Raw genomic sequence first — 15,132 nt, 5'->3', positions numbered from 1 at the left:
ATCAGTAGGGCTCTGAGCCCCGGGCACTGTATCAGCGAGATACATCCCTAGCCCTCCTTTTCCTTTTTATTTGGAGATGGGGTCTTAATAGGTTGCTCAGGCTGTCCTTGAATTCTGACCCTCCTGCCTCAATCTCCCCAGTAACTAGGATTATAGGCCCATGTCAACAGATCCAGCTTTAAGCATTGTTTTAAACCTCACAGATCTTGGTTTCTTTGGTAGCTTATTTCCTCTGAAACCGCAGAAAGTGTCAAATCTGTTTTCTTCTGGACTCTTCTGTGAGCTGTAATCATACCCAAAGTTCTTCCCTATGCATACTCATCTTTTTTCTAGAGAAGTCCATGTGCAGTTACATACCAAATGTTTTTTTCCTATACACAATCTGTTTGCTTCTACATAGTTCCATATGCTGTAACCATACACAAACTTTTTGTCTAGACATGGTCGGGAAGTCAGCTTTCTGTGTGTATTCTCTTGCTCCCAGGACTTTCTCCCTTACAAGTTAATGCTGGTACCCTGATGCCGTTTCAGAAAGCAGGCTTTGATGGGAAGGTTATCACGTCGTATAATCTGGCTTTTGCTTCAGGGCAGAATCCTTGGTTTACCAGAGGAGCCCCAATGGTTGTACTGGGGCTGATCCTGCTACAGTTTTTAGATTGGCTTGCTACCCTTTTACAGGCTTGGCTGGTACTATATAATAAGTGCAAATGGATAGGTGGGACATTGTATGGAAAGAGCTGTGAAAGATCAACATGGGGTCAATGCTGTGCATTCAAGTTCCACAGAATAGACCTAACCTAAGAAGCCAAAGAACAAACCACCCGAAAGGTAGGTAGGTTATTCAGCCATGAAGAAGCCAGGACTCAGTGCAGAATAGTGGTGTCCTAGTATGCCACAGAAGCCTGCAGTTGCCCTTGACCTGGGTAGCAGCTCAAACAGGAGATGGGTGAGAAATGGCCTTGTGATAGTCTCCCACAAGATAGGGACAAGAAACTCCCTTGCTGCAGCTTTTCTTTATCTCTGCCTGTTCCAGGAGCAATCACAGGGCACTCTGCCAACACTCCCTTCAGACTGCAGTTAAGCCTTGTTCATGTGGCCTAGATGAAGATGTGCAAAGTCACAAGCATGTCACACTGGGGCCAGTCCCCTACACTAGGTTACACAAAGCTCTTCTCAGCCTTCTTTTGGGATTTTGGATGAAAGGGCGGGTCACTCTTTAAACCCAGTCCCCAAATTTCCCAACTCTGACTTCTGACTTCTCCTTTTGACCAGCCAGTTCTTGCCCCACCTGTCTTCCTGTCTCCTCCCTTTGCTAAGCACAGCAAATAACCACCAATGCACGCCTCACATTGCCTCCTGTCCCTTTTCCATGAAGTTATTGGCACAGGAGGCATTTTGTATGGCTTCCAATTTATCACAGGTGACATTTTAATCAAGAATTTTGCTGCTTTTTAACGTGGCTTTCCATCTTTCTGACCTCCAATATCAGTTGCCTCACTGCCCACTGCTCAGAAGCCTTGCTTCAAAAATGCAATTGCTCATCTTATTGTACTGGGGAGGTGAACAGGCCAAAGGGCAACTCTCCTGTAAACAGTCAGAAACCCTGGCTGCCAGGGGCTCTGCCGCTTTTAACACATAGCAACCAAAGTCATCACTGAGAGAGGAAGGTGCAGTCCTAGCTTTTGCAGCACGCTGGAAGGGGAGAAAAGCTGCTAAGAGTATTGGAGTTTTATAGGAACAGGCTCATGAGATTTCTTCTCGTATTCTACCATTGATCATCTCATTATATGCGCTGGGGATGTGGCTTGGTTGGTTGAGTGCTTGCCTAGCATACTTAAAGCTCTGGCTTCCATCCTGTAGTGCTTATATTGGAGCATGGGTGGTGCCCACCTGTAGTCTCAGTGCTCTGAGGGTGAAGGCAGGAGGATAAGACATTCACAGGTATCAGGTATGTATCAAATTCCAAGCCAGACAGCGTGGGCTAACATGAGACCCTTGTCTCAACACAGACGCTGCACATGCATGCACATGCGCACACACACACACACACACACACACACACACACACACACACACACTCACACAAAAACCAAACCATAGTTCCATCGTGTGGTTACATCTCCCTGTAAGGGAGGTCAGGAAATGTGTGCCCAGGAGGAAGAGGAAGGTATAAGTGAGGTGAGCGCTAGTGTCTCTGCTACAGGCACGATGGTGTATTGGCAATGATGGTGAAAAAATGCCCAGACTATGAGATTATGCTGCAAGTGGGAGCATCAGAACCTGTTGACTCCAAGGTGTCTGGCCTGAATAATTGGGAAGAATAGAGTTACCATATAGCAAGATGGTAGATAATGAAAACTCACTTTTTGGAATGGAATTTTTGAGATAGCTATAAATATGTACATCGAATAGGCAGTTAAATAAGCAAGTCTACCATTCAAAGGCACACTCAAAACTGGATATGTAAGAGTAGGATAAGGACACTTCACTCTAAACAGGAACTTGTATTTCTTTTTCTTTTCTTTCTTTCTTTTTTTGGTTTGAGACAGGGATTCTCTGTTTAACAGTCCTGGAACTCACTCTGTAGACCAGGCTGGCCTCAAACTCACAGAGATCCACCTGCCTCTGCCTACTGAGTACTGGGATTAAAGGTGTGTGCCATTACCACCTGGATACTTTAGGGAGGAGCTCATGAGCTCTACCTCAACTGAAGAGCCATTGACAGTTGGTGGCTTCTTGGGGACAAAGAGAAGGTTTTTAAAAAGGGTGTGATTCCTGGTAGGTCAGTCATGCTCTAGGGTGTGGATGGTCCCACACCCAGGGTTATAGAATCAGCACGAACTGGACTTGATGGTTTATTTTTAAGAAAGAAAAAAAAAGAGGTCAGAAAGTTGGGAGGGGGTGTCAAGGTGGAGTTGTGTATCTGGGAGGAGTTGGAGGAGTTAGAGGGAGGAGCAGAGGTGATTATGATCAAAGTAGTTTATATAAATGACTCAAAGAATAAATAAAAATACCACATATTAGGGGAACAGAGGGGAGGGGATGGGAGTCGTGGAGGGAGGGGAAACTGTGGTCAGGATGTTAAATAAACAATAAATTTAATTAATACAATTTAAAAAACCATGTATTTAAAAAAGCATCCCCCAAACCAGGTGTTGTGTAACAATTTTCCCCAAGATTGAAACCATCCTGTAGGGAAGCTCTTTAAACAGGAAGGTAAGCAACTTCAGGAAGTCCCTGAAACTGACCAGATTCACTAGACACCCTCTCTGAACCACAGTAAGCAATAAAAGCAGAGAGTTCCCCCTCAGACTAGGAAGCTGATCTCCAAAGAAGAGTTTGTGAGCACACCAGCTGCCTAGAAGAACCCGAAACCAGACCAGCTGCTTAGAAGAAGCAGAAACCAGACCAGCTGCCTGGAAGAGGTTTAGGCACCTGGAAAGGACACTCTCCAATCTGTTGAGCTGCCTGCAGGCTATGTAGTGTGCTCCAGGCTCCCACCTTTGTGAGCTGTTATTCATGTTGGGGTGGGCTTTGATGATGTAACTGTCTTTGAGTCATTTCTGTTCCTGTAAGTAACCTCTCACCCATACTCCTGTAGGTAACCCCAATAAAAGTCTTTGCTTCGCCAAACTGGACTTTGGTGGTATCCGTACTTTGATCTGTCATTTTTTTTCTAGATAATTCTACCAATCATAAATCTTTGTTTGAGAAAAATCCTTAATTGTCCTTCACATTTAAAGAGTAATTTGGGCTGGGCGGTGGTGGCGCACATCTTTAGTCCCAGCACTCAGGAGGCAGAGGCAGAGGCAGGTGGATCTCTATGGGTTCAAGACCAGCCTGGTCTACAAGAGTTAGTTCCAGGAGAGGCTCCAAAGCCACAGAGAAACCATATCTCAAAAATACCAAAAAATTAATACATAAAAATGAAATAAAAAATAAAAAGGCTAATTTGGCTGGATACAGAATCCTAGTTTGTGTACCTATCCTAACACTTTAAATGTTTCATTCCACTCTCATTTGCAAGGGTTCCAAAGAGAAGCTTAATACTATCTTTCCTCTTGTTCCTCTGTGGTTTACTTAAAATTTTTCTACAATGAAATTATATGATTGAATATGATACCCAGATACTGAGTTTATTTTATTTTTTAGTGTTTATCTTGATTAGTGCTTTCTGATCATCTTGGATCTGTGATTCTGTGTCTGTCATTAATACTGGGGAATCAGGGATAGAGAGATGGCTCAACAGTTGGGAGCACTGGCTGCTCTTCCAGAGGACCCAGTCACCACAAGGCAGCTTACAATTCTTGTTTTCCTTACAAAGTCTGGCTTCCATAACTCCTATTCCAGGGGTTCTGATTTTTTCTTCTGGCCTCTGTTGGTACCAAGCACACATGGGGTGTATATACATTCATACATAAATGAAGGCAAACACATACATAAAATAAAATATTTGTAAATACTTTATTATGGTAAATCTTTTTTCTGTTCTTTCTCTCCTTTTAGTTTCTTTTTAAAACACAATTTAGCTGGGTAGTGGAGGCATATGCCTTTAGTCCCAGCACTCGGGAGACAGAGGCAGGTAGATCTCTGTGAGTTCGGGACCAACCTGGTCTACAAGAGTTAGTTCCTCCAAAGACACAGAGAAACCCCAGTCTCGGAAAAAAAAGTAAAACTGATTTATTTGTATTTTATGTGCATTGGCATTTTGCTGCATGTAAATACTCTGTCTCCAAATATCTGAGTGTAGTCCCAGCCAGCTGGGATTAACTAGAGTTTTAACTATAGTATGTATATTAACTTTCAGCTAACTGTAAACTGAGTCTGAGTGGTCAACCCTGGTGGGCTCCCATAATAGTCCAACAAGAAGATTCTGACACTTGAGGATGAATGAAGCCTCAGCACTCCAGGGCCTTTTTAGGTTGAGCTGTGCTTAGCCCACCACCCAAGATGGCTTGGGTTTGCCACTGAAGATAAGGAAAAAGCATCATGCCTAGACACAGCATGGAGAGAATTCATACTTATAAAAAACTGGGGCTGCAGAGATGGCTCAGGGGTTAAGAGCACTGACTGCTCTTCCAAAGGTCCCAGGTTCAATTCCCAGCAACCACATGGCAGCTCACAACTGCCTGTAACTCCAGGAAATTCTCTGATACCCTCTCTGGCCTTTGAAGGCACCAGGCATACATGAGGCATACATGTAGAAAAAGCATCCATACACATGCATTTTCTTTTTCTTTTTCTTATTTTTATTTCTTTATTTATTTACTTTGGTTTTTTGAGACAGGGCTTCTCTGTATTGTTTTGGAGCCTGTCCTGGAACTTGCTCGGTAGACCAGGCTGGTCTTGAAGTCAAAGAAATTCGCCTGCCTCTGCCTCCCGAGTGCTGGCATTAAAGGCGTACACCACCAACGCTTGGCACATTTTCTTTTTAAAAACAATTTAGTTAACTTTATTTTATGTGCATTGGTGTAAGGGTGTAGGATCTCCTGGAACTGGAGTTACAGACAGTTGTGAGCTGCCATGTGAGTGCTGGGAATTGAACCTGGGTCCTTGGAATAGCAGCCAGTGCTCTTAACTACTGAGCCATCTCTCCAGCCCCTCAATTTCTTTCTTTTTGCATTAACATCTTAGATGTTTCATTGGTATACCTTCATGTTCTCTGACATTTCCCTTGACTGCACACCCAGGTTTCAGTTGAGCCTGTGAAAGGTGTGCTTGATTTCTGCTACAGCTGTTTAGAGGGGGGGGGAGAGAGGGGGAAAAGAGAAGAGAGGGGGAGGGGGAAGATAGAAGAGAGTGAGAGAGAGAGTTTGTGTGAATATATGTATACGTTTGTGTGTATGTGCATGCTGGGTATTGAACCTAGAGCTCTGTTCATGCTAAGTCTGCAGTCTGACTGTCCTACATATCTGTAGTCCCTGTTTTGATATCTAGCATTTTCTGTGTTTTTTAGAGTTCCTGTATGTGATTCAGTTTTTCATTAGCTCCCTTAGTATATTGTAGTGGTTTTAAATTCCTGCTGATATAACCAATATCTCTCCAGTATCCAAATGTGCTCCTAATGCTTAGCTCTTCAAACGTGCTCTTTTTTTTTCAGTGTGCTTTTAATGTTCTTGTTGACAGATAGGCATGATGTAAAGCGTAGAATTGGCTGGAGTGAGCCTTCACTGATGGGACTGCAGTGTTGGGGAGAAGGGGAAGGTGCTACACTCTTGTACATTAAGTATTATTCTTTTAGTGGCTTCTGTAGCTGGATGGCTGGGTTAGGGATTTGCCATTTGCTTGATCCCCTCCCCATCTATGTTGACCGGCTGGAGAGGGCTGAGTCTAACATTCCTTTCCCCTGTGTCAAAGGTTAGAGGGCCCTCCAGTTTGCTTAGAGTGATAACACCCAAGGTGATTAGACTTGGGAAAAATCCTTTTCCTTGCAGGAATTTGTTAAGGAGAACAAAATTCTCCAAGAATATTTCAGAATAGTTTTTTCTCCTATTTGACTGAGAAGCAAGTGGTACCCCTCTTGAAACATCTTCAAAGGCACACCCTCAGAACCTGGTAGGTTCCTATAGGTAAAATTCAAAACAATTATATAGAACCCCTCATCAGCTAGTGTTTTTTTTTTATTCTGAAAGTTGTCTGTACACACTTTCAGTCATTCATTAATTAGAATTTAATCTTTCCTACGATGATTCTGGCTCTAGCTGGCAGACTTCTAGTCCAAAGCTTCTGCTTTGGTAAGCTGTGATTTTTCTAAATTTGCCTGTGTGTCTGTAGGGGGGGGTGTGTGTGTGGGAGGGTCGCAGAAGTTAACCTTGTGACCTCAATTTTCTGATTGCTCTAAAAGAAGTTGTTGACTTTAAGATTGTTTTGCTTTTCTGCTTTTGTAAGGTCAGGAGTGATGACTTCTAAGGTCCTCATGTGCCGGATCAGAAATTGGAAGTCAGCATTTTTTTATCATAGCAAACAGATTAAATAACATGCCAAATATTTATCAGTAAAGGCCTGGTTATCCAAGATGCACAGCATTCACCTAGTGGGGTACTATTGGTCAAAAATACTCAGTTCTAAATTATGTGAAATGATTTGCAACACATTAAAATTTTTTAATAAAGCGGAAAAAGCCAGGTAGTGGTGGCATTCACCTTTAATTCTAGCACTGGGGAGGCAGAGGCAGGCGGATCTCTGTGAGTTCGAGGCCAGCCTGGTCTACAGAGCGAGTTCCAGGACAGCCTCCAAAACAATACAGAGAAACCCTGTCTCGGAAAAAAAAAGTGGAGAAAAATAAAGAGCTTGCTGACATTTGCTTAGCACTCTGTAAAATAAATAAATGTTCCGGGGCTGGAGAGATGGCTCAGAGGTTAAGAGCACTAGCTGCTCTTCCTGAGGTCCTGAGTTCAATTCCCAGCAACCACATGGTGGCTCACAACCATCTGTAATGAGATTTGGTGTAACCATGCCAGAACAGTGTATGCATAGTAAATAAATCTTAAAAAAATAAAATAAATGAATGTTCCTTTAAAAATAGGTATTCCTATATACCTACTATTTCTCAAAATAAAGACAATTCAAGGACTAGTAAAAAATACATATATACCAAATAATAGCACTTGTGTTTTGTAAGGAATATTTTTGTTTCTGAATTTTCCAAACTTAACCTAGATGTGCCAAGGCATGCCTGTAATTTCAGCATTCTAGAGGTGAAGGCAGTAAGATTAATGGTCCAAAGTCCAGCCTCAGCTACATAGCAAATTTGAGGTCAGCCTGGATTATATGCGACCTTATTTCAAAAACAAAACAAAACAAAAACCCTTCCAAATGTTTTTAATTTTGTTATATTATTTCAAGAGGTAATTTTCAGAAAAACTTTCAAATAAACGTGAAAGGAGATATGTTAAAATGATATTAGTTGTTGATTTTGGTGGTCGAATACAAGACAATTTCTCCTCTATTAGCCAGACATTTTGTAATGTCATCATATTCCATTAAATGCTGTTTGTGTGTGACACATAGAGTTTTTGTTTGCTTTGAGCCTCTGGTGCCCAGATGTTAAAGTAAATGGAAAGCCCTTTTCCAGAACACTGCTTGGGCCAAGCTGCTTCTGTTGGCCATACCACTTGTTCCATTGCCATTTGCAGCACACATTTAAAAGCTGCCATACGTCACTCTTTCAATAAGCAGTTCCATGTTTGTTGAAGGACTTGACCAAGGAAAAAGGCTGGCTGAGTGCTTAAGCAAACTGAGAGTGAACAGGCAGCCTCCACCAGCAGCACCTCCTGTAAACACCACATGGGCTGGCAAAGTCAAGGGCAGAGGTGCCATGTCCGCTGTCCTACCCCCTCAACCCCCCAAAGAAGCAAGAGGCCCCTGAATGAACCTAAGAATGGAAAGGAGACAATTTCTGTTAAACAACTGACAGGTCGCCACTTCTGTTTTGCCAAGAAGAAATCTTTATTTAAAAGAATAAAGGGGAAAAGATGCTTAAGAGCCATGAAAGAATGGCTATTTTTAAGATAAAACATACAATGCATTGAGGCAATGGCGGCGCACACCTTTAATCCCAGTACTCAGGAAGCAGAGGCAGGTGGATCTCAGAATTTGAGGGCGACCTGGTCTACATGGTGAGACCCTGCCTCGGAAAAACAAAAGAAACAAACAAACAAAAACAAAACAAAACAAAAAAACAGGGCTGGAGAGATGGCTCAGTGGTTAAGAGTACTGACTGCTCTTCCAAGGGACCTGAGTTCAATTCCCAGCACCCATATGGTGGCTTACAATCATCTGTACCTCCAATCCCAGGGGATCCAACACTGTCTTCTGACCTCCCTGGGCACCAGGAATGCATGTGGTGCACAGACATACATGCAGGCAAAACATCTATAAAGGGAAAAAATTTTAAATAAACACACACCAAAATCCTAATAGTGTTAATTGAAAGGGGAAACGGAGCCTCTTTGAATTAGCAAAAAGTTCTGAATTGCAGCATGCCTTTAATAAAATATTAATATATAAACACACTCTCAAACATATGGGCCGAGTTAATGAATTCTGTCTTAGAAATTCTGAAATAAGTAGAACTCACACTTTAGTAGCCTGCCATGGAATTATCTGGGAAATATCTCTTTTAATTGGATTCTTGACACCACCAGTCTTAATTCTAGAAAGTTCTGTGGAAAACAGAGCATTTGGGTCATTGCTATATTATTTCCAAAGGCTGTTAAAAAGTTGTTTCAATTACTAAGAATGATTTTGGATCTTAATGATTTAAAATAGTTAAATAAGTATGTAGTCATATTTTTCTAAAAATTTCAAACCAATTTTATTAAAAAAACCAGATTATAAATTTTGTTAATGCTGTGAATTTCAATAATGTTTTCTTTTTTTAAAAAAAGGGGGTTTATTTTTATCTTATGTGTGCATTTTGCCTGCATGTATGTATGGATACCGTGTGCATGCCTGCTGCCCATGTTGGAAAGAGCATTGGATCCCCTGGGACTGGAGCTACAGAGAGTGGTGAGCTGCTATGTGGGTGCTGGGAATGAAACCTGGGTCCTCTTCAAGAGCAGCCAGTGCTCTAAACTGTTGAGCCATCTCTCAAGCTCAAATCTTTTTCTCTTTTCCCCAGTGACAAGGCAAGCATAAAGATCAAGACAGTGGTCATGTAGAAATCATATTTTGAGAGTAAAAATGATTGAGAGAGTCATGTTGTTATTCTGTGTATAATAAACTTAGGAGAATTATATTTTCAATAGGGAAGACCTGGAAAATTTAGAATATTCCAGATAATTATGTGAGTTATAACTCTGTGAGGAGCTAGGAGTTATTAGAACATGCTAGGGTCAGGAGCGAGGGATAATCTGTGCCACAGTGTGATACTCCCTTTCAGACTAAAGAAATATGTACTTCTTAGACCCACACAGAATTATGTTATGCTTACAAGAAAACCACAAAAGATCCAATTATTTTACACTGTAGTGTTTTATACAAAGTGTATATAAAATAGAACCCTTCAAATTTTAAGTAAGCATTCACAGATCCCCATAATCTAAAGTAAAAGGAGTGCCCTAACACTTTTAATGAAGACTAATAGACTCACTGGAGAAATATTAACTGATGCTTCCGGTTGGGAGTCGAGTGAGTCAGCTCTGGGATTCAGCCAACCCTTTCAGATCTCAATTTTCAAGTCTTGAATGCCTACAAGCTGCTCAGTCTCTGGTGATAACTGCATGCTAGCCGAATGCAGACAAATCTAACATATAGATCACAACTGGAAGTGTTCATTCCTAAAGGAAGAGTTCCCTTCTTATTAACAACGGTAGGGTATTAATTAACCGAGGGACCCGCTATATAGTGTCAACATTTTGAAAACCTACTTCTGAGTGAAATAGGTGTCTGTCCCCTGTGCTTTTCTGTGGCTTCTTACCTTTGGAGGTCTGGCCTGCTGCCTTGTGACTCCTCCGGGTTTGTTTGTTCATCTGGACCCTTCTTTGGGCATCCTGCTGAGCCATGCACCTCCCTGCACCGGCTCACAGCACTGATCTTTCAACTCACCAGCTTTTAAAGTTCTTTTGAAATACCAAGATGAGTTGAGTGTAGTGTCCCATGCCTTTAGTCCAGTACTGGGGAGGCAGAGGATCTCTGTAAGTTTGAGACTAGCCTGGTGTACATAGTGAATTCCAGGACAGCCAGGGCTGTGGAGAGAGACCCTGTCTCAAAACAAACAAGCAAACAAATAGAAAAGAAAGAAAATAGGGTGAAAGTATTTCATCTTGTTACACGTGTTTGCTTTGTGTTTTTCTTGGCTTTTTTTTAAAGGTTGCTAGGGACAGCTTTGTGTTTATTATCCAGAAAAAATCTATAGAAAAACATGCACAAGCTTTCTTTACCATGGACACTGAGTTAGTTATATTTTGTTTTTGTTTGTTTTTTCGAGACAGGGCTTCTCTGTGTAATAGCCCTGGAACTTGCTCTGTAGACCTGGCTGGCCTTGAACTCAGAGATCCACCTGCCTCTGCCTCCTGAGTGGTTTGATTAAAGGGGTGCACTACCACACCTAGTTTGCTTCCTCATTTTATGTAGTCCAGGGGCCCAGCCCAGGAAATGGTACCACCCTACCCAGGTTGAGTTTTCCTTTTTGCATCAAACCTCTCTGGGAAATGCCCCTGTAGACACACATAGAGGTTTGTCTCCTAAGCGATTCTAAATTCCCATCGAGTTGACAATTACAGACACTGTCATACTTTGGTCTTCTATTGTTATCAGTTTGTTGTGATTTTTCTCTTTCCTCTTTTTTTGTTTTGTTTTTTTGAGACATGGTTACTCTGTGTAGTCTTAGCTGTCCTGGAATTTACTCTGCCTCTCAAGTGCTGGGATTAAAGACATGTGCCACCATCACCCAGTTTCTCTTACCTCTTTTAATGGGGACAGCTCTGGGCTTTGTGAAGTCTGACACACAATCTGGGAAACTTTCTGAAAAAAAACTTTTCAAATTAAAATTCAAAATTAGATACAAAAGGTAATATTTACAATGAGAAAAGGAATCACTACAAATTACAAGTTGTAAAATAGCACAAAACCAGGAGGGGGAAAAATGAGGTTGATTAAAATATCTTTATTTCTGCTGGGCAGTGGTGGCACATGCCTTTGGTCCCAGCACTCTGGAGGCAGAGACTGGGGGAACTCTGAATTTGAGACCAGCCTGGTCTACAAGAGCTAGTTTCCGGACAGGCTCAAAAGCCACACAGAAACCCTGTCTCGAAAAACCAAAAAAGGTCTTTATTTCTTATGACTAGTTTAGAAACCTCTTTTTCAGTCTCACAACTTAATAGTATCAAATACATTAAGGTTATTATGAAATTTGAGACAACTATTCAGTGTCATACATGAACTGTAAACTCTCAAGACTTATTTAATAGCCAATCTTAAATGTTCTTTGATTCGATAATACTCATAAGCTATTTTGTCCTTGATGTTCTCCTTGTAATGGCTATGATATTCATTGGTGACTGCTGATGCAGATGCCAAAATTAAAACATTTACTTTAAGTCTTCAAGTAGGCATGTATCGGACAATTCTCCTTTGGAATCCTGTGCATACCCCTGAGACAAAAAGATGATTCAGGGTTACTCTTGGTGTCCTTGCTGGACTTTGTATCTAAGTTCTTGACTGGAAATAGGTTACTTTCAGAGAAGCGCCAACAGAGAAAAATGGACAGACTATTTTCTAACTTTTTGGTTTTGGTTTTTTTGTTTGGATTTTTTTTTGAGACAAGATTTCTCTGTTTAGTCTTAGCTGTCCTGGAACTTACTCCGAGTGGTCTTGAACTCAGAGATCCTCCTGTCTCTGCCTCCTGAGTGCTAGGATTCAAGACAAGTGCCACTACTGCTGGCTTTCTGTTTTTATAGGGAGAAGCATTTAGCCCCTGGCCTACAGAACTTCTTTGAAATTTGTCCTCAAGAAATCCTATATTTTAAGATGTATGCTAGTAAGCAGTGAATATACTTAGCAAATATTTTTTGGGAAGAATGGAGAGGGACAGAGTGCAATGGGAAACTTTATGAGGAAATGAAATATAATAAGGTTCTGTTCTGATAGCAAAGAACCAGGAAGTAAAAAAAAAAACAACCTACGGTTCTCAGCCTGAAAGGACAACTGTTAGAAAAGAGAAACCAAAACAAAGGAAGTGAGAAGAGAGGGCTGGACTACAGCGAATTTATCTCAGTTGTACTGTGGTGTTGAACTTACTCTCTTAACCCAGCACTCTTCATTTCCTGTCTTATGAACTGAATGGAAGATGTCTGAGTGGGCAGGCCTGTAGCCACACCCACCCTGGGAGCCAAGTGTACGCTTACCTCGGGAGATGCTGGAGAAATGTTACAAGTAGAACTGCTGGTAAGGGTGTAATATATAGATTCCCGCAGGAAATTACCAGTATTTGATTGGAATTGTTTCCTCTTTGAATGGGGGTGGGAGAGCACTGAGGACTGACTCTGGAGCCTCACTTGTGCTACACATTACTGAGCTTTTATCCTTAAAAAATACATAGTAAAATATATGTAACATTTGTCATTGTAATTACCTTAAGTGTAGTGTTCTGTGGCATTAAGTACATTACAGTATTGTAGAACCATCACTATTTCCCACTGCGCAAACTTTTTTTGTCATATCCATAGAAATTCTGTGTCCCTTAAACCATCCCTCCCATCTTCCTCACCCTTCCAGCTCTACCCTACTTTGTCTCTATAAACTTGTCTACTCTAGGTACCACGCAAAAGTGAGATCAGATGGGAGCTTTTGTGTCTGGTTTATTTTACTTAGAAGGTTCCTGGGTTCATACATGTTTTAGTGTCTATCAAGAGTCTCATTCCTTTTTAAGAAGAGTAACATTCTATTTTGTATGTCTACCACATTTTCTTTATCCATTTACTTGGGTCATTTCAGCATTTTGGCTATTGTGACTAATGCTGCTTTGAACATTGGGTCCCTGCTTTCAATTTTTTAGGCTTTACCTAGGAGTAGGACTGGCTGGGTCATGTGGTAATGCTGATCTCTTTAAGGACCAGCCCTATTGCTTTCAGTAGCAGCTGCATAATTTTACTTTTCCACCAGCAAGGTAGAATTTCAGTTTCTCTGCATCTGAGCTTATACTTGTTATCTCCTTGCTTTTTCTGTAATAGTCTTTCTAACAACTATGAAGTGTTATCTCATGTGGCTTTGATTTCGTTTCCTTAATGAATGGTGAAGTTAAGTATTTTTTTCGTGTATTTATTGGACATTCATATATTTCATGAACAAGTGTTCAGATAGTTTGCCTGTTTTTAATTATTATTATTATTATTATTATTATTTGAGATAGAGTCTGACTATGTAGCCCAGGCTGGACTCAAACTGAAGATTCTCCTGACTGCCTCTGCTGGGATTACAGGTAACTGCTGCCTTACATCCAGTTTCCTTTGCTTATTTTTACATTTTTAAAAGTGTGTGTGTGTGTGTGTGTGTGTGTGTGTGTGTATGCACGAAAGAGATCAGAGCACAAGTAGGAGACCATTTACTCCTCCTACCATGTGGGTTCCAAGGATCAAACTCAGGTTGTCAGACTTGACAGCAAGCACTTTTACCCATGGAGATATCTCAACATCTGGACATCCCCTTTTGCTTATTTTTATTTTATATTGAAGGGTTTTGTTTGTTTTGCTGTTGAGCTGAAGTTTTTTATATATAGTGAATTTTAATTCATTAGATAAATGATTTACAGAGATCTTTTAAAACATTCTGTAGGTTGTCTTTTTACTCTGTTGATTATTATTTTTAAATAGATACATATAATAATATATATTTATGGGGTATAATGTGATAGCTTTTTTTAGAGAATTGGGAGAGGCAGACAGATCTCTGGCCTCGGTCTTACTAAAGTCACGTATTAGTTTTATTACATATATTAGTTTTTTACAAACAATATTGCATGTGTTAAGAGTTATGAGGACTATAAATAATGTGTTTGGGGCACATTTAGTTTTTGTGGTGAAAACTTTGTAAACAGTCTTGTGTTGCATAGAGAAAAATGGTTTTTAAAAATTACATCAGTAATGTGTTCTTGTCACCTAAATTCTTTGGGATTCCTTTTAAAATACTCCTTTATTAGAAACAAAAGTATTTATAGCATAAGTTCAACAATCTTATACACGAAATATAATAGATTTATAAGATTTCGTTATGATTTTACATTTGAGTTGCTGCCGACAGGCATTAAGTCAAAATGAAATGTGACAGATCAGTAATTTTATTTATTTCTTCTTTATTTGCACATTTTAGGTAAACCATAGAATACTTTCAAACTCCCATTCCTCCCGGCTCCCCCCCCCCGCCCCAGTTTGAGATTGCCCTGATAAATTTTTCCTCTGTAGTCTGCACTTTGGAGTCTCAATATGCAGAAAATAGTCCCTGACGTAGCGGATGGGTTCATAAGTCCCTTCCAGGTTCTCACCCTGAACGCTGCTGATATGGCAATGTAAGTTCATTTTGCTACATTTAGTACTACCGAGTAGCTATGCTGTGTGCAATTTCTGTCTTTACTGTTTTAAAAATTCCTGTGTCCAAAATGTCCTCGTTCCCAGTCAGTGTGCCTTTAAGGCTGAC

General features: G+C 40.7%; 1 protein-coding gene across 1 annotated transcript in view; it reads left to right on the top strand.

Annotated features, from left to right (window-relative positions):
• Usp9x (ubiquitin specific peptidase 9 X-linked) overlaps nucleotides 1-15,132 on the top strand; it is a 130,130-nt gene that overhangs the window by 7,813 nt on the left and 107,185 nt on the right. The gene's annotated exons all lie outside the window — the stretch shown is intronic.

The sequence above is a fragment of the Mesocricetus auratus genome, unplaced genomic scaffold (genome assembly GCF_017639785.1).
Source record: "Mesocricetus auratus isolate SY011 unplaced genomic scaffold, BCM_Maur_2.0 Super-Scaffold_100033, whole genome shotgun sequence".
NCBI lineage: Eukaryota > Metazoa > Chordata > Mammalia > Rodentia > Cricetidae > Mesocricetus > Mesocricetus auratus.
This window is presented reverse-complemented; position numbering and strand designations above follow the sequence as displayed.